The following is a 25,518-nucleotide window of genomic DNA, read 5'->3' on the forward strand; positions in this document are numbered from 1 at the left end:
AATGAACTTGCAAAGTAGTGTCATGGGATCGAATGCCAGTCAGCTATGTTGTATGTGTTCTTATTTTTGCATTTATTTAGTTTGCGTTTTACTTTGAAGTTTATTTTGAAAAAAGTACTCCTAGCGAAGCTCAGTCGCCCACGTACTTAAAACTTAATTAAAAAACTATTATAAACAATGATTAAATACATAAGTAATTTTTAAATTACCGCCACCGTAGAATTACTCAACGCACACAAACGTGTCTAAGTGTGCGTCTGTCGTCTTACCTGCGCCAGCGCCTGTCTCGAAGAAAGCCTCAGTGCTTACCTGGCGGCCGATGCGCACGCAGGCCCGCCGATCATGTGACAGAGTGGCTCGGTGAAGTGTTCTGTGCTACTGTGTTGGGTACATTAACCCGAACCCTTAGTGTTACGGATTTAAAAAAAACGGTGATCACAAACGGTAAGATTAAACACTACCTTTATTTACATTTGGCTTCTTAAGGATAAGATGTGAAAGTTCCGAGTTCGAAGAGTAAGTTGACACACTTTTGGTTCAGGTGGGCAGGTGGGCGCGCCTCTGTGTCAGTAATACGTGTTCAACCAAAATTCCAATCTCGCGGGACCGCTTTCGTACAAGCTACTTTCTTCCGTCAACTTTTATGTATGATACGTTTTATTGCCTCTACGTGTACGTAAGGTAAAAGTTTGTTAGGTGCAAAACACTTTTTTCATGTCCCAAAGTTGCTAAACGCTTCGGGAACTCGTCGCATCTTTATTAAAAATAGGATTCAAGGCGAAAGACTCTAAAGTTTAGCAGCTAGTGACTATAAAAGTTAATCGAACGTTATCAAGGAGAAGACATCAACGCGTCTCGCACTTGTTTCCTTATACGTTTGTTCTCCTTTTTTTTGATAAAAGTTATGATCGGAGAAGTCTTAAGTAGATACTTATCGCCTTTTTGTCTTCAACCTTATGAAAACATGAATATCTTTAAATAAAATTGAAAGCTTCCGTAAGACTTTTAAAAAGCAATCAGCTTTGGAATCTCGAGCTCGCTCTCAAAGCAATCTCTAACAGAAGAAATAAATTGTAAAATATTAACTTCAGACTGAACCTAACTGCAGAGAACCGGGAAGTCAAACAAGGGCAATACCGGATTCAAATCGAGCCACTTGAACGAAACATAATTTAACTTCACTTCCAACAATTTAGTCACTCGTAAGAGCAAATTAGCAGCAACTTTGACTTGATATCGCCAATCTTAGAGACCGGTCCTTTTGTAAGCGTTATCTATATTTATACACTTTGATACCACTGTCAATCAAAGCCTTGCAAAATTCTAATTTCAAATGCCACTTCAAACATCCCTATTCCGATAGCCGTTACCCAAGAATCAAACATATTATCCATCCATCACATCGTATCGTGAACAAAAAAGAGCGTCAAAGCTAACGTTTCCGTACAGTTTTTGTAGAATCTGCCGCCATGCAGGAACATCTCGTGATGAGGTCGGACCGGTTCCTAGCCCCCCCTATCCCCCCCGCATTATTACCAAGCTACTCACGATGCGGCTGAGTGCATCCCTTTTATCTCCATTTATGTAAAATCTGCATTATCACACCACTTGGAAATGTCAAAGACATTTGCGCCTTGAAATGTAGGAGAAATATACCTACTATGGTTTGGTACGAAGATGAAATTTCTCATTCATCGAAAACTCAAACCCTAATAGGGACTATGTAGTATAGCTACAAGTAGGTATAAGAACTTCGATATTTTAATTGTTCATTAGTTGTTTTTGACATTTTATATTTGACTTCATCGACGAATTACCTGTTAGCAAGTCCTAACTTTTTTACTAAGTACTTTTGTAATGTTGTATTATTAACTTAGTTTTCTTGGATGAACTCGATCTTGATTTAGTTTTGGAATATTTGAACCTTTATTATTATAATGTCTAATATAAAATACATGACAATGATGCTTCATAAATTTTAATAAATTTAAAGTGTTTAAAATGGTTATAAAAGTCCAGGTATAAAATGACTCATCATGAACATCAGCTTCGATTCAAACCGGATCCTGTATGAGAGCCAAACAACACAGAATCATCTTAAATAAAAGATAAAAGTTTCCATTATTTTATGTGCAAAAATATCTCTAGTTTATCCCCAGGGCGATGTTCAGTTGTTTAACCATGAGTAAAATTAGAGTTTACGCCTTTACTCGGTCCCATTATTTTGTTTCAGCACGTAATTTGAACCTGTGAACATTGAACGTGATAATGTCATTTACGCTCCAGTACCAGTAGTAACAATAACTAAGGTTAACTCAGCAAAATAAAGAAAAACGCAATTAGACCCTATTTTTAATTCTCAATTTTAATTTTGCCTCTAATACCTACTCGTAGTTGTCATTGGTTTTAAAAACTTATTAATGCTTTTTGTTATGGCATACTTGTACCTACACTATTTACATCAACAAGTACAATAAGTGCGTCTTTAAAGAAATATAAGGTCAGAGGCACGATGTTTTCACTGCATATAATTAGGTTCTTAATTATTTTACTTTTCTTTATTGACCACTGGAACTACGGCCCAAGCCCTCTCATTCTGAGAGGAGGCCTGTGACCAGCTGTGTGATGTATGCTGCGCAGGCTGGGGTGATGATTATGCATTGACCACTAGAGCGTAAATCTTAATAATTTAAATTTTTGTTGAAAATAAGTTGACGTAGACTGTTTTGGATTTATTGATCAACAATTTTAATGTACTCGTACTTATCATTAAGTATCTCTTTAATGTTTTTTAATGTTTTAGCTAGTAATTATGTACCTATTGTAATTCATGAAGCACTATATTACTTGCACTATTAAGTATCTATTCTGTGACTATATTCCAAGATAGTTGAACCCAATTCTATTCTTCTTTCTTAGAATTTCCAAAGAAACTCACGAGACTACTGCGATCGGCGGAGTGGATCGCGCTTGAACGTTAATTACTCGCTTCATGCTTGGCAGCAACATTTCTTGTAAACTTAGCAAGGGTCCATATTTATATGAAAAACACCCTAGTTAACATTTATGTTGTGAGAAACATTTGTTACGGTGTTGACTCCGAGAGATTTGATGAAATAGAAATTTTGTAAGTTACATAAAACGAAAGTGGACTCTTTGTACTTGTCGTTAGAGACTAAAGCTCGTTAGCTCTGATAGTAATAAGAGTTGCATTGGTTGTGTTTGAAGATGACTAGGAAGAAAAAGAAAACCGAATTAGATAAGATCAAACTCATTTGACCAAGCAGAGTAGGTACAATGTCGATTTAAGTCGTTAACTTCTGATGATAATACATAAAAATCAATCTTTTATATCCAAACTAATAATAAATGCAAAAGACAGAGTTAGTATGTCCGTTTGCCTCTTAACTTTTCACGCTTAAACTGTTTAACCGTTTAAATGAAACTTGATATGAAGAGAATTTGAGACCCTGGAACGTAGGATAGTTTTTATCCCAGAAATTACATTGTACCCGCGGGATAGCGGTAAACTAATTTTCCGCAGACGGAGTCGCAGGCAAAAGTTAGATCTAAACAAATAAAATAAAAATACAGGACTGTGATGCAAAAGACAAAAATTCTGCTCAAATCAACTAATCTATTTTCCTTGAAATGTTCTTCCTTTTATCTGACTTTCAAACCTTTTTACCTACCAATTACCTACGTACATTTATTTCATTGTTTGTATTTCGTTTATAAAATAAAAATAACTTCATTTATTTATGTTTTGTTTAACTTCTCAACTTAGCACCAGTTTTAAGTGTGTCCAGTACGAAAACACTTGGCTCCGAAGTTTGAGGTTTCATTAATGTTCTATCACGATCACGACCATACTTTTATGAGGGGTCTGAGACTGTTAATTAAAGTTTAGTTAACAGCTGAGATCTTGAACTTATTTAAGTAGTCATAATATCCATTTTGAATACTGTGCTTCCTCGAAATAAATCATATAGCAATTGCACTTGGACGGATTTACGGACTGGTTTTCGTAAATTCTTGTCATATCTGTTCACAGTCAATACACAGTATTTTATTCAACATATTCAAATCACCCGCGGCAGGACTAACTTAAGATCACATTTGCAGGAGGGAAATCAATTGAAAATATTTCCCCATAAGTATTTTTTTTTCCTTGAATGGGTTCTTTAGATACGTTTTTACGTTCTTCTAAGGCTTGTTGTTTGCTACTCCTGGAAAATTGACTTCCCATTACTTATGGTGTTTCTGAAATACGCGATTCGAATGCAGAACTCTTAAAAGATCATTACAGATATTACAGTACCGTGTTTACTATTTTATTTCTGACCAACAAAACCACAAACGACCTTAGATGTTACTTGACCTTATTGTAAGATCTGTAAAAAATAAAAAGTGGAATTGCACGTGTTGCCATAATTTCCTTCCATAATTCTGGCAAGGCTTTTTACGTTGAGTTTAAATACAGTTGGAAGTGTTGAATTTTGATGTGACATTTTAGTTATGTCTTATCTTCCTTACTTCTGATTAACTGATTTTCTAATATAAAATAATCTCAGTAATCTCACGACATTCGTGGAAGTTACTAAGTGGAAGTCTAATGTTACTAAACTATCTAACCACTTTAGGGTATGATACAATACAATACAGATATTATTTATTGAGCACTACAAACACCTACAAATCAGTACAATAATGTTAACATACAAAGATCAAATTCAGAGTACAATAGTGTCGACGGGATGACGGGATAGGAAAGGGTACCTACGTGAGGGTTAAGTAAAAAAAAACCTTTTGGCATCTGAATGACCCATCAATGACTCATGACGTTACCTGAATAAAAGTAATTTAGAAGTTACAACTATCGTAGGTAACCGTAATTCTAGATTATCTACCGGAACGCCTCTGGTAATTAGTTTGTCTCGGGTCATCTTACACAATGACCGTCTACTGATGCCGTCTATGGGATATTGCCTCAGTGCTAACTCTCAAATAGCTGTTTGCTTTACCTTACATCTGGGAAATAATAGGGTTGCCTGTTTAAAAAATAGGCTCCTGCCTGCGACTCCATCTACGTAGAATTCGCTTATAGCTCACCCGCGGGTACTATGCATTTTTCCGGGTAACGACAGGTACTATTGATGTCCTTCCATGGGACTCCAACTATCTACATACCGAATTTCGTCTACATCGGTCCAGCGGTTGAAGCGTGAAAAGGTAACAGACAGACAGACAGAGTTACTTTCACATATAACATTAATAATTTAAGCATCTCTGCGGTGGGCTAAAAATGCCACAGGCAGGACAGATGGCAACAGCGTGGTAGGCCCAGACGAAGATGGCGGAACAACTGGATGTATTTCTCGACGACTGGCCTCACGCTGCCAAAGTCTAAAGAACTTACATTTTCTTACACTGTGACACTGCTTTGGATGGGGAGGGATGGAGGACATAGTATTAAATTTAGTTGTTTTTGACTTTTTTAGGGTTCCGGCAAACATTTAGGAGCTGTTTCACCCATTGATTGATTTTAATTGACGGATAAATGTGATGCAGTCTCCGTCTATTCGAACAAAACAAACAGAGACGGCTTCAGATTTATGCGTCAAATAAATAATCAATGATGGTGAAACAGGCGTTTTTTAATAGGGATCCATTGCCGAAGAAATTTGGGAACAGCTAATCTAGCGCGTGTTCAAATTGCTCAAATAAAAGAAAGAAAAAAAGAAAGAAAGAGAAAAATATTTTCGTTCCATCAGCTTACAGTAATCAATATGCTTTTTACTATATAAGACAAATCAGGATCTATACCTAAAATTTTTGTAACGTGTCACATCACATGTAGATAAACAATAATGGAACCTGCGTCTAATAAGAAACGTTAGTACTTAATTAATGAAGCAACCCTGGCTATGCGTACAACGGTTATTAGTCCGTTACAGCGAAGCGGGTCACGAGCATGCGCGAACGCTTTTGACGCGTCCAGTCTTTAGCACGGCATTTCTATACGACACAATATAATTTTTTGTACTTACCTACACAAATAAAATAAAAAAAGATGTAAAATCAAACATTTATTATAATTGTAAACTTAATCGTCTACGAAATCAAACCTTTGAATCAAACGCGTTCAAACTACGACTAATTATATTCGTAGCATTCAAATCATAAATACGAGTATCATAATCGACTAAGTATCAGACGAGATAAAATACACGCAGCGAAGTTATTATTATTCGCTCGGTGTTATCACGTGCACGGTGACGTAACGTTTTTTTGAGTAAGATCGTTATTTTGCACAGCTTGCTTATAGGTCCTGTGGCGCAACGGATAACGCGTCTGACTACGGATCAGAAGATTCCAGGTTCGAATCCTGGCAGGATCGAAATAGCTTTTTGTTTTTTTTTTGTTTTTAAATCTTGTTAAAGCAAATCGTTGCGTTTTTTGGCAATGCATATTTTTACATGACTGCTCAAAGAAGAAAATGTTTTTTTTTTATATCGGAGTCGTAAACATAAAGCATGTTTTTTTTCCTATGTCCCACTGCTGGGCCTCTCCCTCGGATTTCCAACTTCCCCTGTCGGCGGCTAAGTTTCGCCAGTTCAAACTGATAACGACATAGTTCTAGGTAGTATGTAACAGCCGGCAAGATTACCCTTCCGCACTATTTACTGCACAAAGGTTGTTAATGAATTTGATTATCCAGAGAGAATCCGTGCTTCCTGCTTCGCCTTCCTTCAAGACAACGTGACAGTTATACAAATTTATTGTACCCGAAAACTTTACTAAACTGAACCGTAACTCTTAAGCAAAAGAACATCAAATAGAATGGCAACATTTTTCAGTCCACATGGTTTCCACGGAACATGGCGTTTTGGCAACGATTTTACTAAATTGGATAGTCAGTAGCGCTGTTATTGTTTTATGTTTTATATTTAGGTTCTTAGTTCGTCTAGATAGCTAAAAACTCATTTATTACCTGCAATAAAAAACTCACAATATCTCAACAAAAATCTGATTCTTTATCAGTTTTTTGCGAAACACTGACAAAACAGTATAACCCTTTAGACAGGCCTGTAACTATTTATGAATAAGGCAATTAGTGAATAGTTCTTGCAAATACTTCTATCTAAATTAAATAACAAATACACGCACCCCGGCACAAAAATAGTAAAATCAAATATGCTCTTACTGTCAACGGCATTGTCCCAACTCATGTCAACAATATGTAAGTAATTCATATAAATCGGGTCAGACGTTATAGTATGGGTAACAAACATATCATAAACATTCTTAGATTTAGAATCTGTTAAACCAAGTATTAACTTACTAACCAAGGTTAGAATTACACCTCTCCATTTATTCCGTGGATGTCGTAAGAGGCGACTGAGGATATATAGGTTTAGGTAAACCGTAGGCGACAGGCTAGCATCCTCTCTCTATTGTACCGTTTTTGTCAACTTAAAACCTAAAATTGCTAAAAGCGGCTCCGAAGCGGTAACGTTTCGTGTGCTCTGCCTACCCCATTTGGGCATACAAGCGTGATGTTTGTGTGTGTGATTTGTCGTTAAATTTTTATTCGACCTCAAATTTCGGATGCGCCTTGTTATTCTCCTTAGAACAATCAAATGGAACGATCAAACTTTGGAGTGAAAATCAAAATGGCTGTTGAAAATTTTACACCAATATTTTACTTTTTATTGCTCTTCGTTTCACATATTTATATCATAAATATCCATGGCCACAGTAATTGGAAGTTCTAAGATTTCGTTTTCAAAACGACGATGCATGTATGTAAAATTTAACACTTACATGAAATATATCGCAAATTTACTACGCTCAGCCGTGAAGACTTAAAATTAAATGTCAAGGCTGCTGTTCAATGTTATTCATGATTCATTCATCTATAACTATGTAACACCTTTATACAAATAAAATGTCTTCGCGGTGTATCATCATCCCGTTAAGCATATTTTTATTTTTGAATTTTGACAAAGACCGCCGGTGAAATTACTGGCACTTGAGGTATCCTATCTTAGGCCTCTTGGTTGGGAACCCAGGGTATGGGCGATGGTAATCTCTTACCATCAGGAGACCCACTTGCTCGTTTGCCATCCAGTAGAATAAAAAAAAAGACTCCAAAGTAACAACTTGAGCGTCAAATACATTCTATGTAAGTAAAATAACTGTAATAGACTGAAATAATCTTGGAGCTACAGATAGGTGCGAAGTGTCATTTTTAGCATTCAAAAAGGATTGTAAATTTTTCGAAACGAAAACATATTTGTTGAATATTAAGTTACTAACTTTATCCCATGGCTTCACTCTTGAACAAGAATAGAAAATTATCCGCGGGAATTTCGCAAAATCCTTTCTTTTGCTCCTCCTCAAAGAGTGCCTGCCAAATTCCAAGGCTTAGGCTGAGAATTGAATGTCAGTCAGTCGTCAGTTGCGTTACAAATTATATTTACTACGTATGCATAGGTAAATAAATAAAAAATTTGGTAAACTGTTGTAACCGCTCACTTTTAACCTACAGGTAAAAATTAAAATATTGCTAAAATCATCTTTAAAAAAATGCGAACGCACTCGACATTTGTCGTTCTTCGAATACACAAGGACACACGCACCATGAAAATTTGTTTACTTAAATTTCACGCAGACTCTCTCTCGTCATTTGTTATCACCTATCACCTTTGTCCACCATTGGTCTGCCTAGAAACATGCTAATTTGCATGAGCTCGCCATCATGCATATTTAGGCAACGTGTAGGAATCTCTAACGGTTGCCCAACCAGTCGAGCAACATGTTGATCCGGTCGCAGACCATTAGTTTCACAGACTTCGACTATACGTATTTAGCGATGTTAATCAAAACGAATGTCTTTCTAAATATTGATGCAGCAAGGTCCCCTTAATTATCAAATGAAGGTGTAGCTAACTAGTTTAAAAGTCAAAAGGATTTAAGCAATGATTAGCAACGGCTGCAGTAAGGTTTAAAAGCCATTTCACATAGTTATAAATGTTACAAAACTTAGTTTAAAATTGCTAATTTCATGGTGGGCCAATTTTGTGAATATTAACATTTATTAGAGATGCATGGTACAAGAATTAATGGATTAGTTAATATTGCATTGCTATTTTAAATATGCACTAGTCTAGTACGAGGGTACCTACTTGGTTATCTTAGGTATGTCTTACTTAGTTCTGTTATGTACTAGGTGATGATGTTGCGAGTAGCTTACGATTTCCTAGACTTTGAAACTGCTAATAATCTATTTAAAAAAATCCAGTGTTGTTAAATATATCGGAAATCCATCAAAATTACTCTTTTCTAAGGCTCTTGCTTTTCTTATCTCTATAACAAGATTGGCATTTCTTTTTTATTTGTTTTACATAATGTCCTAAGAATTATTTTCTTACCAAATTTTACCAGTTTACGAATGTACCTATATTACCTGAGCTACATTATATACGTGATGACCTACTAATCATAATTTTGTATAAGTAATTATGACATGAATCTCCTATACTTATGCATAAAATTAAAACATATTTTGATCATAATCATGTTTAACTTAAGACGTTTACTTTCTTCTATATTTAGATTGAATTTATTGATAGATCAATGTTTGTTTCCGCGGTTAAAAGGTTAGGCGCTAGTTATTTCAGTAGGCCCCCTTCACTCGACCTTGCGCCCGCGCAGGCTGGCTTGCCTCGGAATGTGACCAATAATGCAGGCTTTGTATGCGACTACAATATCAAGTTGGAGGCATGAAAAACAGACTTGTCACGTCTATTGGGTGAATATGTCACGCTACGACCAAAGATTAAGCTTATTACAAGCTTTTATTTAGTTTCATGTCCCGGCTTGAAATTTAGTATAATATTATATGTATGTGGGTTGGATGACAATGCAAGTAATTAGTCATCAAATAAGTTTGGCTTAAAATGATGTTATCAAACAAAAACCTTCGATGTTGTTGAGTGCATAGGAAATGTTAGTAATGTTTATGTTGTTAACAGAACTAGAAAGTTATTTTCCATTGGGAGGTAGAAAAATTCTGTAGTAGGTACATACTTTAGCTAACTAACGACTAACACTGATAACTAACTGACTAAGGTAGCGCTAGAATGTAGAACCGATTAAAATCTAAATCAATTAATGATCAGATCAAAAATCATTTAGTAGCAGGTCATAAGTCTTCGCATGAATTCTAACGAATGTGGTTTTCATTAAATTTCCCAAATAATGTGCTAGAAAGAATGACTGTCAAACTTAAATTAAAAGCTAATTTATGGTTGCATTGTGATTCGATACTAAATGATTTTAAATATGTTTCATATGTGTTTGTTATTCTTGATTCTTGACGACCGGATGGCCAAGTGGATAGAGAACCTGACTACGAAGCCTGATTCCCGGCCGGTGCAGATATTTTTATGAATAATACGAATGTTTATTCTCAGGTCTTGGACGTTTACCCGTTGCCTAGTATCCATAGTACAGCTTTTCTTACTTTTGGACTAGGTCAATTGGTGTCAAGTGTCCCATGATATTTATTTATTTATTTATTAATCTTATATACAATCTGGGTAGTAATGCAGGCGGCCTCTATTATGCTGCAATGTCACTTAGTGGACCAGTTGTACTTTGAATAGCATACCTGTTCTTATTGATTTTGCAATACTCGCAACTAATTATTATAAAAATGTGACTAGTCGGCTTCTTTTATTCAATGGGTTCAAAATTCAAATACCGTCATTGGTAGGTACTACCGTAACGGACGTACCTATTTTATTTGATTGCTAATTAATAATCAATACGTAAAATCTTTCCAAGGAAGCAAAATATTGGGTTTCATTTGAACAATAGGGTATCGAATACAAGCTAATAACGAGCCCATTCTGATTATATATAAGTATATATCTAGGTGTTATAGTTATAAAAAAATTATTGAAAACCCAACTGGTTTTAAAAAACTTTAAATCAAAACAAAAAAGGTAAAAACAAGTCTTTTATTTAGTCTAAAAATTAACATAAACTTAATTATATTTTATTTTACTTTAAGATCCTATGTCCCCATGAAAGCAACGATTGTATGATTAAATGATTAAACTTCAACAGTCGGGACCCATTATTGTGAATTTTTGAGCTAGTCGCGACTTTAAGCACTATTACTTATTCTGTGCTTTAATCTGTCATCTCCCAGGATAACAGGATCAAAGGAATTTGGGCACAAATTTGTGCCTCTGGGAGAGGACAGGTTAAGTGGGTATTTAAAATCTTACGTATAAACTCAGATGTACCTATTGTCAACGTTTCATGTCGTAGAATTTATGTAAGACGCCCTCAATGCATTGTCAAACGGATTTCTAAGCGATTACAATATTACAAGATGTTATTGTTCGCTGCAAATATAATGATCATTGACCTTATATTTATTATGATAGAGCTTAGAGCCGTGTGGATTATAGTATTAAGTTTCATACAGACAATTTAGACTGACGGATCATAGTAGTTATTTTAAGGCACTGTTGCAATATTGCATAGTTATTCGGGGGCTTGCAATTCAAGCTGGTTGTTCGGAATTTGATTACTCGATGTTTCAATAGTGTTAAATCCTTTGTGCGTAAACTTAAAACGTTTTAAGCAAGAAAGTTATATATAAGCTTTCGTTTCATTTTTTTTTATTTCATGAACATGTCAATTATTGTGTTTGAAATTACATACCTACATATAATTAAAATTATATAACTATCAACATAGTACTTAATCATTTTTGTACATTACAAATCAGAAAAATATGAATTTCCAATTTCAGCACTAAATAAAAGTCAAAAACGTTAAAAACAAAACAGATTCAAATTTCACCCTACTAAAATTATTAAAATGCAATATAATAAGTTTAATAACATAAAAAATAATAATGCGGTAAAATTTCATTTTATTCTACTATATCTTAAAAAGAAATGCAGACTAACCTCAATATTAAACTGATAATATGGAACAAATCAAGTGACAGTCCACTGCAAAATGATCAGACAATAGCTGTCAACTAGTTTGACAAGTTCTTTATCCGTCCATATAAAGAGTCTTAGTAGACCAATGACAACTTGTACATAAACATTAGTCAAAATCAATAACATAACCGGGATGTTGCCAAAGCTGACGTTTAAAAACCTGGTCATTACTGATCAATTTCTCATGATTTTGGTGTTGCAACCTTACACCTCACTGGTAAACCTTGCACCTTACGCAGTAGGTCATTCACACACCAATTCGAGTATATAGCTTACATAATGGTGAACTTTAAATGTCGAACCAAAGAGAACTCAAGAATTAAAGAGTTACAAAATTTTAAAAACAAACGCTAGGTACTGGCATTTGTTTTTTTGTAAACATTGAAAATGTTCGAGTAACCTTACCTGTTTTCAAACACAAACACGACTTCAGCGGTAGTAGACTGAACGCTTGTTACGAAATGTGTATCGTGAAATCGACTGCTGACCCGGTTCCGACTGCACATAACAAAATAACCACAAGTTCAAATTATAAAACGACAGTTGCGAATAAAAAGTAAACCACAATTCAATGTCGAACGCTTTTATCTCATTTTTAACTAATTCCTGGGCATGTTTTGGACAAAACATTACGAAAACGCTTATGTGGTTACGCACTTTTGTAACCTCTCGCCAATTACCTACTTTAGCGCTTTGTACCTGTATTCATTCATCGTTAATTAGATCTAATAAATACCTGATGAACAATGAAGAGAATAATCCCCTTAGTCTAAAACTCGATCAGATCCTAAATGTTTACTTTTGTTTGTTGTCCTTTTAATTTACGTACCCATTTATTATCCTTAGCTATTTGTTCTTGCTTTTTCTGCCCCAACGCTGCAACGTATTTAAATTTTTAATTAACGATCATTTACGAATTATTACAAATTACGTAAAATATCAAATTTTATTGTCATGCCTTACCGTTACCGTGGTAATTTCAAGGCGAAGTGATATAATAGTTTAAGCGAACATTAAATTTCCATAACGAAATGAGTGTCTAATCAATATAATCCATTATAAATATGGGTCAAGTGGCTTGTAGAATGCGTGTGATAAATCGGATAATGTCTAATTTGTTTGAACACGTAACGTTTACGCTGTACTGATTTCGCATTGAGGAAGTGGAAAATGACATAGCACACGCACCCAGTTATTTCACAAGCCAGCAAATAACTTAGCTCCTAGTGCGGTAAAAACAAATATTCTCACGTATAGGTATGTAACGTTCTATAACCAGTCCTTTGAGAATACGTGATGATGTTGTTGAACGCGATTTCTATCGTGATACAATGTTCGAAAACAAACGAGTATTATTTCAATTTCGCGTGTGGCGTGGATACATTATTTTTCATCTTTCCTGTTCGGAAAGTTTAATTTTCATGGATAGATAGCCGGGTGGAAAATTGCGTTTTCATCTCTAGGGTGGAAAGTATTTTTTTTTACGATACGGTCTGGCCATTTAGATACACGTCGTGACCAAGGAGCTTATAACACTGGAGGTTGAACGCCGAACATCCGTTTGAAACAAGAAATTTGACTTTTATTATGGCACGAATAATATTCCGTCTCTTTCTTTAGTTGTTGTGTGTGTTGAAATGTGAAAGAAAGAGATGGGATATATAAATAAGTAACAAAGGTCAAACTTCTTCGTTCGGCGTTCAACCTCCAGTTTTGTATTAAGCTCCTTGTTCGTGTCGTGACCAACTCGTTTTTTCTTATAGTCTGATGTGGCAAGTGGCCAGTGCGAAAAGGTTGGAGGTTGGATATCAGTAAATTTAATTTATTATTATTCTCTTCTTTTTTGTAGTATTTTACTTTCCTCACAATCGAAATGAAAAGTAAAGTGTCTAACTCGGGTGAAATGGGTCACTTTCCCTCATCGGTTATCAATCTACTATTACAATAGGGCATATTAGGCAAAGCTCTGCGCAGGGGGTGACCCATTTCACCCGAGTTAGACATTTATCGCCATGACGAATCATGACCAAAGAGTATGAATACCTATAGAAATCATGACATATGTATGAGTAACAAAATAAATGATATTTACATCGATAGTAGCGATAGAGCTATATTTCCAAAAATGTCATTGAAATAATATGATATTACGGCTTCTTCCGGACGTTTAAGATACTCAAAAAACATTACCCATAAACATATGGTATGTGCTAGAGCTGCACTCTGACGAGATAATATGCAGTAATATTCCCTATTGTAAGATAATATTTTTTGCCTTGTAAAAAGAAAGGGTTGATTTTGTAGGCCACCTTCAAAAGATTAGGTGTATGTTGCAAAAGTCTATCGGTATACTATTGGATTATTTTGAGATATTACATACAATACAATACAGTACAATAAGTACAATAACTCTTTATTGAACACAAACATATACTTAGGTAGTAAGCAGTACAGAAAACACAGGTAGGTATTATGGAGATTACATAGTTTTTAAATCATATTTAATTTCTAATAATCAGTGAAAAAGTTGGCCATGATTATCGAATTAAGGCCGAGTATTTGTTCTACAATTGGAATTAGAATAAATGTACACAGGCCTATTTTAATCAAGACGATCGCAACGTAATTCGTCTAATCTCCACGTGAATGTCAACAACTGGAGCCAAATCTTTCTTAAGCCTGTTCAGAGCTCAGATTGAGGCAATAACACATTTATATTCCTCTATCGTCTTGAGGACACAGCTGGAATAATAAATATTAACACTATATAGCCATTCGCTAAAGAAAACTGACGGTATCGCCACGGCACTTTCCAACACCTCGTGAATACAAATTAAACTCATTTTAGAGCGGCTGAACCTACACTCCCAAAATGACGAGTAAAGCTGAAAGTTTAAACACGACTGACTGATCCTTTAAGAGCGTATATAGTAGGAAAGGATTGGAATCGAGCTAAAAATCCCATGCTTACCAATAATCCTGTTGACTTATCTCTTGAGCCTGGGGAAGGTAATGGATTACCTGTATTTTCCAAACTTACCGTATTCCTTTTACAGATATAAGCCGCGTTATTAGAGCTCGCCAACTTGTCGCTTTTCTTTAAAAATTGCTGAAGAAAAACTCCGCGAGATTGGCTCGACCGTTCCCTTTTTTAAAGTATATTTCCTGGAATACTCCCTCTACTCACCTTATCTTTATAAAGTTGCTTAGGATACTTTGACACGTAACTTTACCGCACCGTATTACTTTATCAATTTATTAATACCTATGAGCTTAGATTGGCAAAATTATTTGACACTCAATAGAGGCGAAATATTGTAAAAAAACAAACATACATTGACGCCATTTGCAAAAACACATGAGTTGTGTTTTATATTAACAACATAAGTGAACATTAGTATTCGTTCTAAAGACAACATATAAAACCGACGTAACGGTACGTAGGTACCCTTGATGTGTTGTGTTGGTTGGTTTATCTTCATTTTTGACAGCGTTTTTAAATTCAGTGCAATGATCTCGTAAAAAAGCAAAAATCGGATCAGACGTCGCGATAAAGCGACAAAAAATTAAAAATACGGTGACAGTCATGGTGTTGCCTTAAATCTTTTTTTTCGTTCAAAAAGTTTTCCTAAACTATACCTACAGGCTACATCCCCATACTGGCAAGTTGGCAAGCCCAAAATGATCCTAACAATTGCCAATACTGGCAACCTGCATTCGATCGACGCTATTGTATCCTAGTTGTCGACAATAGAAAACTTCTCGGAAACTTTTTCGTACACATTTCTTGATAATAGAGGTTAGATGTTATCTTATTTATATTGTGATCTTGGTGTAATATTTCTATGCTTGTGACATATTATTTCTGGGAAGATAATTGGCCTATGTATTTTTATTCTTGCATTAGGTTTATTCTATTGTATGTTTAGATATAGCACTAACAATATATAATTCCGTAAAATCGATTACAGATTAAACGTAATTTTTAAAAGACATTTTCATCGATTTGACGCAATTTCGCCTGCGTCCCGCGGGAAGTTTACACGGTAAGTACCGGGATAAAAACGTAGCCTATGTTCATCTGGAGGGTGCATTCCGCGAGATATAACTACAAAATATCTAATTTCATATTAATAACGTTCACAATATATGAACGTTAGCTATAATAGCAAAAAGTATATCTTCTTAACGTATAAAGCTTAAATTATATAACGTTAATTAACGTAATTTCTTTTAACATAACACACATTATATCACTCATGATATATAATACTATGTGTAAATGTTAAATTATCTGGCGGCGAGCGAGCGAAGCGAGAGAGCACGACGAAACTGGGCAGAAGCGACTTGGATAGATTAGGTTCAGAAGGCTACGCTACGCTTCGCTCCCGCCTTAGCCTTCGGTATTAGGTTTTTTTAACAGAAGGGAAAAAAATAATGGCTTGCTTAATTGTTTACTTGCATCAAAGTTTAATGAATTATAATTTTAAAATCTTAGGTGTTTTGAACATTATAGGCTTTGATCGTTATATCAATTGATATTATATATAAACAACGTTATACCTTACAAAATTAGATATTTTAAAATTATACCTTTCGTTCATTATATCCAGTGAACGTTATACTATATTATGAATATTATATAATAAGTTCTTATATCTCGTATTACTAACCCTAATCTGGAATGTCATGAAACAAAAACATAAGTTGACAAAATTTGCTTCTTAATTTAGTTGTTATTATTACAACTGAATTAGTAATAAGTAGGTACAGACACATATAACATCTCGTTTAATAAAACAGTAACGATCGTATCTCGAATTTCAAATTTAATACCTCCCAACCTTTCGACTCGTAATCATAATGGAGGATACGCCAACTCAGCCAGCTGCATCGTAAGCCTTGAACTTTGCAGGGCAGCCACGAGCCAAGCCTACACAACCCGTATCTCCTTCGCTCATTACGAAACTGCAATTCATGCGTTTAAATCCAACGTTAATGAATGCTTCCGATTTACCAACTCAACTTTGGTGGATGTGAAATTTGATTGCCTTTTGTTTTTACCCCTACACCACTGCTGGACAGGAATCTAGACACGATTTTTTTTCCATGCATACATATCTCAGGTTGCTTATTTCTACTATGCTACTTAAGCAGCAGCACTAGCGACATCTATGTTGCGTCGACAGACGTCACATTGTTTCGGAACCAACCGCTCACCCAGCTTACTGAATTATGAGTGGTTTTTTGGAGTCTTTTTGTATTTTTTATTTCAACTCCAAATTTGTTACTTTTACGCGATACCCGATAAAAGTAATTTGTAGTTGAAATTAAAAAAAAATACAAAAAGACTCCAAAAAACCACTCATAATTCAGAAAGCTAGTTGAGAAAGCAAGATAAATACGAAACTTTTTCAAAAAAATACGATACCATTAATTTACTCCATCTGTTCACCCTTATGAATAAAGCCTCGTTTACCTTTTGTTTACTTAGGCACTTGTCTCACCGCCAGCGAGGAAACGATTGGCTATCGACTATTTTCTCGCTCAAGAAACGAACCCCACAGACCTCCATTTGCATCGGTTGGTAGCGGCTTGCATCCACCGTGAACCCTCTACTTTAACCAGGTCATCCGTCCATCTCGTTTGTGGACGTCCTACGCTGCGCTTGCCGATCCGCGGATCCGTGATATTATAACAAAATGTTCTAATTTGGTTGTCATTTTATTACGTTCCACTCAAACTCGTGCGGATCGGCAAGCGCAGCGTACGACGTCCACCAACAAGATGGACAGATGACCTGGTTAAAGCTGCGGGTTCACGGTGGATGCAGGCCGCTACCAACCGATGCAAATGGAGGTCTGTGGGGGAGGCCTATGTCCAACAGTGGACATCCTACGGCTGAGATGATGATGATGATGATGACGTTCCACTAAAGGCGCTGCCTATTTTACGTAATGAGTACATAATTAAGACGTACACGTAGCTAGGCATTCGAGATTTTTTAAATTTTCAATAGAAACTCTGCTTTGGACTCTGCTGTCATCATACCGTTTTACAAATATAATCACTCACAGGGACGCACACGCACCCCTCCAACAGAAAATCATCGATATAACGTAATATGGCCGTAATGGCCGCTTTCAATCGAAGCAACTGGAGCTCATCCTGGGGGACGTCGTACGGCAGATATGATGATGATGAGTCAATATAGTATAGGTACAAGTAAAGCTCTTGCGTACAAGATGTTTTAGTGTGCATGTCTGACGGTACCGAAAACGTCTAAGGATGCGATCGTTGCGGACACATAAAATTGTTATTTCACTAATTTACAGTTACAAACAAGTTTACAGTATCGTCAAAATTTAACACAAAAGTGCGCTAAATGTAAGAGATCTTCTGCCCTGCTCCACACAACACGGGGCGCCAACGGGCGTCTGTCTCGTTAGCCCCATTCAGGCCGTGGACTTTAGAAACTGTGAGCCTTTTACTCTGTATTTTTTGTGTAGCTCATTTTACTGTGGCTCTTTTATTTTCACCCGCAGTCTGTTCTTGCATTAAAGGTGCGTACTTACCTACAATGTCGTCAGTATACATGCTAAAGACCGTTATGTTCATTACATGTATTCTTATTTTGAAGTTGATGAGCTTCAACATTTATAACTGTAAAAATACAGAAAATTAATTCTAAAGCCCCACGTCACGATAAACCTTCCATATAGCTATCTAAAACGTATTCAGTGAGCTTAAATGTAAATCCCCCTCGTTTATTTCTTCTGTGAACACAGTATGGGCCCAAAGTCTACTGAATAATGTAGTTGGTGCAGGAAGTTAGTCTTTGTGTTTTTTTTGGCGCGATTCGAATAAACGGACAAAACCAAAACGAAACCAGTTGGCCTTGCCTTGCAACTGCTCGTGTCCTTTTGGAATTCCAAATTGATCAGCCGTTGCTTTGTTTTGCAAAGTAATTTATGTTACAGATTCTAGATTGTTACAACCATGGAAGACGTAAGTAGGTACAATATTTTTGAGCAAAGGATGCATCCGGAGCTTTGTATTTGGGCATCGTCACTAACTATAGCAATGCACAAAAGATTTGTGGATGACTCGACGGCTCAGGTAGAAACTTTTCTAAGCAATCGCATGTCCATACATAATAATACGATAATTGCCGTGAGAATAGTTCAAAAAAATATCGGTGTTCAAGTGAAATCCGCAAAGACGGACGTTGCCAAGAATACTCGTGTTGTAAAATAAAACCAGTTTTTTATCGGCACGGCGTGCCATTCGGATGACGAAAGATACTAAGTTTATTGTCCTGACTTAAAGTTTTACTCATCGTTGTTTGAAAACAACAAGTCATTCGGTTTTATCAATAGTATCTTTTATTCAATCGATGTTTAAAAACTAAGTAGTATGACTTCGTTTTTTAAGACAAAGCGAAAGAAACTTTTCCTTGTGAATCACTATCTCAGCCAAAGGATTGTGCACCTTTCTACATTAGCATACAATCTCATGGTGGCGTTTTTTTTTCCGCAATAAATTTACGGTACTTCGCTCTAGAACATAAAAGACCAGTCTTGATTATTATAATTGATATAAAAACCCCTTCTTTGCATGTCCAACGGGCGTGTGAGATGGACACACAGACCAGCCAGTCCGCCAACGGATCGCCGAGTCACCTTCTTCATTATGCAAATTTTATTAGATTAACACCGTAGGCGACAGGCTAGCAACCTGTCACTATTGTACCGTTTTTGTCAAACTTAAAACCTAAAATTGCTAAAAGTGGCTCCGAAGCGGTATCGTTTCGTGTGCTCTGCCTATCCCATTTGGGAATACAGGCGTGATGTTTGTGTGTGTGTGTATGTATTAGATTAAAACAGAATTTGAAGTAATCATTTGCATCTGGGGGCACTGCCGTGCCAAGTTGAGCAAAACGAAACAAAAGGCACGGCCGTACCATACTTTTCTCGAAGCCATTCAGGCTTAGAAATTAAATTGTATTCGATTTATTTTCATAGACCGCAAGGTTAGATTTTTATGGCATATAGTCTATTCCAGTTAACTTAATTTCTTTATAGAGGATTATGTACTTGAATAGTAAGAGGGATACATAATCTAAGCATCGTCTCGTATCGTCATTAGTATGTAGACTTCCATTGCTAAGCATGTTTGATTCAATGACGGTTTACCCTTGAAATCGACATACATTCGAATGTCATTTAAAAGTCAACGTTTCATATTGTTTCATTTCGTCGAATATTCATTACCTGGATTGATTAGAATGAGTATTTTTAAATCGTCGATTTTTAATTTAAATAACCATACAAACTACATACGGCACCAACAATAACAGTTTCTTAGTCACTGCATCCAGCGTCTATCTTTAGAAATGGAAACTTGTCCCTTATAAACCGCTTGTTTCACTTTAGTCTAAGCTATACCGTTCTGTTACTGAGTGTGTATTACTTAAACTCACCACCAAGTTTATTGGTCAATCTACAATCTTGAGCCTGTGCATAATGCGTATCGTCCGTTAGTAGAGGCATGAAGGCGAATTAAAAGAGGCTATCAACTTTGCGAAACTTTGCGTTGTCGCCGACTTAACATATAATATTAACCTCATATTTCCTAGAATCTGCAATATAACCACATTGCTGGTTCATCAAGAGAAGCTGCGAGTTGCTTTCTAACTAGGTTAATGGAAGGATATTGATAATGAAGGACCAACGAGAAAAACATGCGCGAGCTAGCCGTCTCTGGAATTCACAAAATGTTTTAAAAGCTTTCAGCAACGGTATCGGAATAACTTCTATTTGCAGATAACATCTTCAATCAGACACAAAGTTTAGTAAAAAATGTAGTGTTTATAATTGTGTACTAAGTTAAAAACCTCCGCATTAAACATGATGTGGCCACTTTGAGAGAAACCTGTCAGACTAATACATTCTGTCATAAACAGTGCTAAATTGCAAAACTTATTTCACAAGACTTAATTTTATTAAACGCTATCCGTTAATTCGTTTATCGCTATCCCTCGGGAACTATACAATTTTTCGGGATAAAAACTATCCTATGTTTTTCTCCGGGACTCAAACTATCTGTACCTATACCGAATTTAATCTAAATCGTTTCAGTGGTTTAGACATGATGAAGTAACAAACAAACAAACAAATAAACAAACTATCAAACAGACTTACAATATTTCGCAGTTATAATATTAGTGTGATTGCATACTTTAAAAATAAATAATTCCTGAATTAATAGATCTATATCGATGGTGGAAGTCTCAATTGACGTAAGGGACAAAATGCTACTTTTCAGGAGAGCGAAAAGAAGTTTTTGGCAATTTTCAAACCCTAACAGCATTGTTATGGTTTAACTTAGCAGGACGTTATAATTACGTAAAATCTTGAATTTTCTTGCTTTTCAACGTGAAACTATAGACATTTTCGTAAAAAGCTTAATAAGAAAAATAGCTGTCCCTTACGCCCGTGACATACAGGTGTCATAGCCCCTTACACCCATAAACCGTAAATAAATAAATAATGTAGTAACCGATTTTTGGTCTTATAGGACATTTTATATTTTATTTGCTACATATTTGGACGTAAGTTCCTGTACAAAAATTAAAAAAAATAGTGAATTAACTCAAAGAACCACTTTAATTATTTAAAATAACGCGCAAAAGCCATAATTTTGCACGTCCCCTTAAAAAATATGTAATTTGTAACATTTTCTTTCGGAAGCCGGCTTCCGAAAAGGCTATAGTACCGTAGACCACATACATGCGCTGCGGCAGGTTATACAGAAGACTGAAGAGTATAACCTCCCCCTTTGCCTTGTATTTGTGGACTACGAGAAAGCCTTCGATTCGATCGAGACTTGGGCTATGCTGCAGGCTCTCCAGCGGTGCCAAGTTGACTATCGATATATCGAAGTGTTAAAGTGTCTGTACGAAAACGCCACTATGTCCGTCCGATTACAGGATCAGAGCACGAAGCCTATTCCTCTGCAGCGGGGAGTCAGGCAAGGAGATGTGATCTCTCCGAAACTGTTCACCGCTGCATTGGAGGATGCTTTTAAGGTTTTGGTCTGGAAAGGACGAGGCATCAACATTAATGGCGAGTACTTCACTCATCTTCGATTCGCCGACGACATTGTAGTCATGGCTGAGACCATGGAGGACCTCGGTGCTATGCTCGCTGACCTCAGTAGAGTTTCCGACCGAGTTGGCCTGAAAATGAACATGGACAAGACGAAAGTCATGTCTAATGTCCATGTTGTACCAACTCCCGTAATAGTCGGAGACTCTGCGCTCGAAGTTGTTGACGACTATGTATACCTGGGACAAACGGTCCAGTTAGGTAGGTCCAACTTTGAGAAAGAGATCACTCGTCGAATCCGACTCGGCTGGGCAGCGTTCGGGAAGCTTCGCAGTGTCTTTTCGTCCAAATTACCGCAGTGTTTGAAGTCAAAAGTCTTTGACCAGTGTGTGTTGCCAGTGATGACATACGGATCTGAGACGTGGGCGCTAACGATGGGCCTCATGATAAAACTCAAAGTCACTCAGAGGGCTATGGAAAGGGGTATGCTCGGGGTTTCTCTGCGGGATAGAATTAGAAATGATGATATCCGCAGTAGAACTAAGGTTACCGACATAGCCCGAAGAATTGCGAAACTAAAGTGGCAGTGGGCGGGGCACATTGCTCGCAGGACGGATGGCCGATGGGGCCAGAAGGTTCTCGAATGGCGTCCGCGGACCGGGAGACGAGCTGTCGGTAGGCCTCCAACAAGATGGAGCGACGATTTGGTTAAGATCGCGGGATCGCGGTGGATGCGGAAAGCACAAGACCGGTCTGAGTGGAGAGCCTTGGGGGAGGCCTATGTCCAGTAGTGGACGTCTTTCGGCTGACATGATGAACATTTTCTTGCACATTTGGGAGTATTCTTGCTTGATTTGTTGTTTGCATGCATGCTTGCCTTCTGGCGTCACGCTTGCTTGCATGCATGCTTGCACTATTTATGCTTCCTCTAACACACTGATTGCAGCTGTGAGGGAGTGGGACGCCAGCCCGCTTCATGAGCGCTGGAGGAGATACCATAGACCGGTCATCGCGAGATCGGGGTAACCCGCGATGTTCATCTAACCCAGGCCGATAAAATTGCATGTTTGTTGATTTGATTGACAAAATTACATGCTCACTTGCAAGCCTGCTTAGGTGGTTACTTAGGTACATGCTTGCTTGTTTGCTTGCTTGCATGCTTGCTTGCATGCTTTCTTGCACGCTTGCTTGCACTATTTCTTGCACATTTGGGAGTATGCTTGCTTGAGTTGTTGTTTCATTCACTACAAGTTCTAAAAACCATCTGTTTTGATGCCTCCTACGACCTAACATTAACAAGGTATTTTAATGAACTAAAAAGAAGCAAGCAAGGTATTTTGCTTTAAGTGCCCCTTACACCCATAAAGTAACCTCAATTTTTAAAATGTCTGTTTGTTACTGTCCCTTACGACTAACAATTTACTCTAGTTTTAGCTTTTGATGTCCCTTACGCCCATAAGAGTATTCTTTATTTTATAAGTTGCTGTTGTTTAATGCCCCTTACGACGTACCAATTACACCTTTTTTTTAAATGTCTGTTTGCTACTGCCCCTTACGACCGACAATTTACTCTAGCTCTTGCTTTTTATACCCCTTACGCCCATAAAAGTATTTATTATTTTATAAATTGCTGTTTTTTAATGTCCCTTACGACGTTCCGATTATACCATTTTTAACCCTCAACATACATAATTAATTATACAGGCCAATTATTATTATGTATGCATCATCATCTCGGCCTATATACGTCCCACTGCTGGGCACAGGCTCCCTTTATTAGGATCTGTAACTTAGTAGCTTAAAATAAACAAAGTAGCTAAGAGAAATTTACCTCAACATCCTTGACTGAAATTCCATTACGGAAATGTTAGCTCGACGTCAGCAGCGCGTTAGGGATCCATCAACTTAATCTTCTTTTTTTGTTTTGCTTTTGGCATCTTATAAAAAAATACGCGCGTTGACAAAGAACAAACGTAGGCAATCAAATACGTCCTACGTGTTTGACGTGTCTGACACGACTGACCGAATGTGCAATGCGCAAACGCTGGGAGCGTGGAAGGTAGGTAGACGAGTTAGTATTTTGATGTTAGGTACAAGAAATAGGTACAGGCGGTAAGGTTACGCCCAACAACTTCTTGCATTTTTATCTTATTCGTTATAAAATGTTGGGGTGTAAAGGACAATGAAACAATAATTGACCCATACGCCCTTTTATTATATTTGTTGGGTTTTTTTTTAACGTCATGAGTCGAGTCGTAAAGGACATATGAGACTGCCACAGCCCCTTACGACCCAAATATTAAAAAAATAATACATTTACGCCATTTTCAGCTCAAATATTTTATATCATGTCCCTTAAGCTATTTTATTTTAAAATAATAAATGTTGATAACAGCAAAAGTAAGGGGCGTATCGTAACTTGAATACTACCAATCGACAGAGAAAAAAAAACTCTAATTTTCTATGTTTAAAAGTGATTTTCGGTATTTTGTCCCTTACGCCAATTGAGACTTCCACCATCGATATTGTAGTTGCTCTATGAATATAGGCACTTATCTAAATTGGAAACCTACTTAGGTACCTAGTAAAAGTTTCAGACGCAGGTTTTAATTTACATGTATGAAAATATGTCACATTTCAACTACTTACTCTACTTGTGAACTACTCGCATTTCTAAAGCAACACAATTTTTCTTCAGTTTCGAATACTATTTTCACCGATATTATTTTAAAAATCAGTCCTCTCAGATTCAGAGTTTGTTCCTTCGATGAACTGCAATTTAATGTTAAAAGTATCCGTACTGCAATCAGTGTTTACCAAAAGTTCGTCGTGCGGCTAGACGAAACAAACAAGAAAGACTCAGCTTAGCGTCAGAAACTGCAAACTTGTCGTTCCACTGTTCTGCCACGCATTCATACCAGATACAAAGTTAAGGAACTTGTACTGGAAACTTTGAATCGCAATCTGAGATGCTGTTAATTTGCATTTACCCCTTTCAGAAGTTTTAAAAGAGAATTTATGTAGATAGTCTTTTGTTCACCCGTTTCTTGACTCACGAGTGGCGAAGAAGTTTTCTAACTTTAAAGTGGACATAACTGACAGTCACATTCTTGCAACATGTCTGTCTGGGAAGTCGTTTTATAAAAAAATCTGTCCTTAGACGGCGACGTAGAGTAAGCAGGAAGCCCCTATTACCTCGTTAGTCACTTTGCCATTTACCATTGCTGTTTTCACTTTTACCATCAAACGATGCCGCACCGCGTCAGCCCAGGAACACAAAATGGCGTCGCAAAAACGCGCGAAACGAGCGGATGCGTTCGCGATTGTCGCTTTTGAATAATAATGTGGTATCGTACTTTTACCATAGTATCTGC

The 25,518-nt window shown here is 36.7% G+C and overlaps 1 protein-coding gene and 1 non-coding gene across 4 annotated transcripts in view; both read left to right on the forward strand.

The window, feature by feature from the left end:
• Window positions 1-301: 301 nt before the first annotated feature.
• uif (sushi, von Willebrand factor type A, EGF and pentraxin domain-containing protein uif) overlaps window positions 302-25,518 on the forward strand; it is a 99,960-nt gene continuing 74,743 nt past the window's right edge. For all 3 annotated transcript variants that reach the window (XM_074086786.1, XM_074086787.1, XM_074086788.1), the window contains exon 1: window positions 302-444. The gene's annotated coding sequence lies outside the window, so the exon portion shown is untranslated. The remainder of the gene's footprint in view (window positions 445-25,518) is intronic.
• On the forward strand, window positions 6,328-6,400 carry TRNAR-ACG (transfer RNA arginine (anticodon ACG)). Its single transcript has one exon. It is a non-coding gene; the product is annotated as a tRNA-Arg (tRNA).

The sequence above is a fragment of the Choristoneura fumiferana genome, chromosome 4 (genome assembly GCF_025370935.1).
Source record: "Choristoneura fumiferana chromosome 4, NRCan_CFum_1, whole genome shotgun sequence".
Lineage (NCBI taxonomy): Eukaryota > Metazoa > Arthropoda > Insecta > Lepidoptera > Tortricidae > Choristoneura > Choristoneura fumiferana.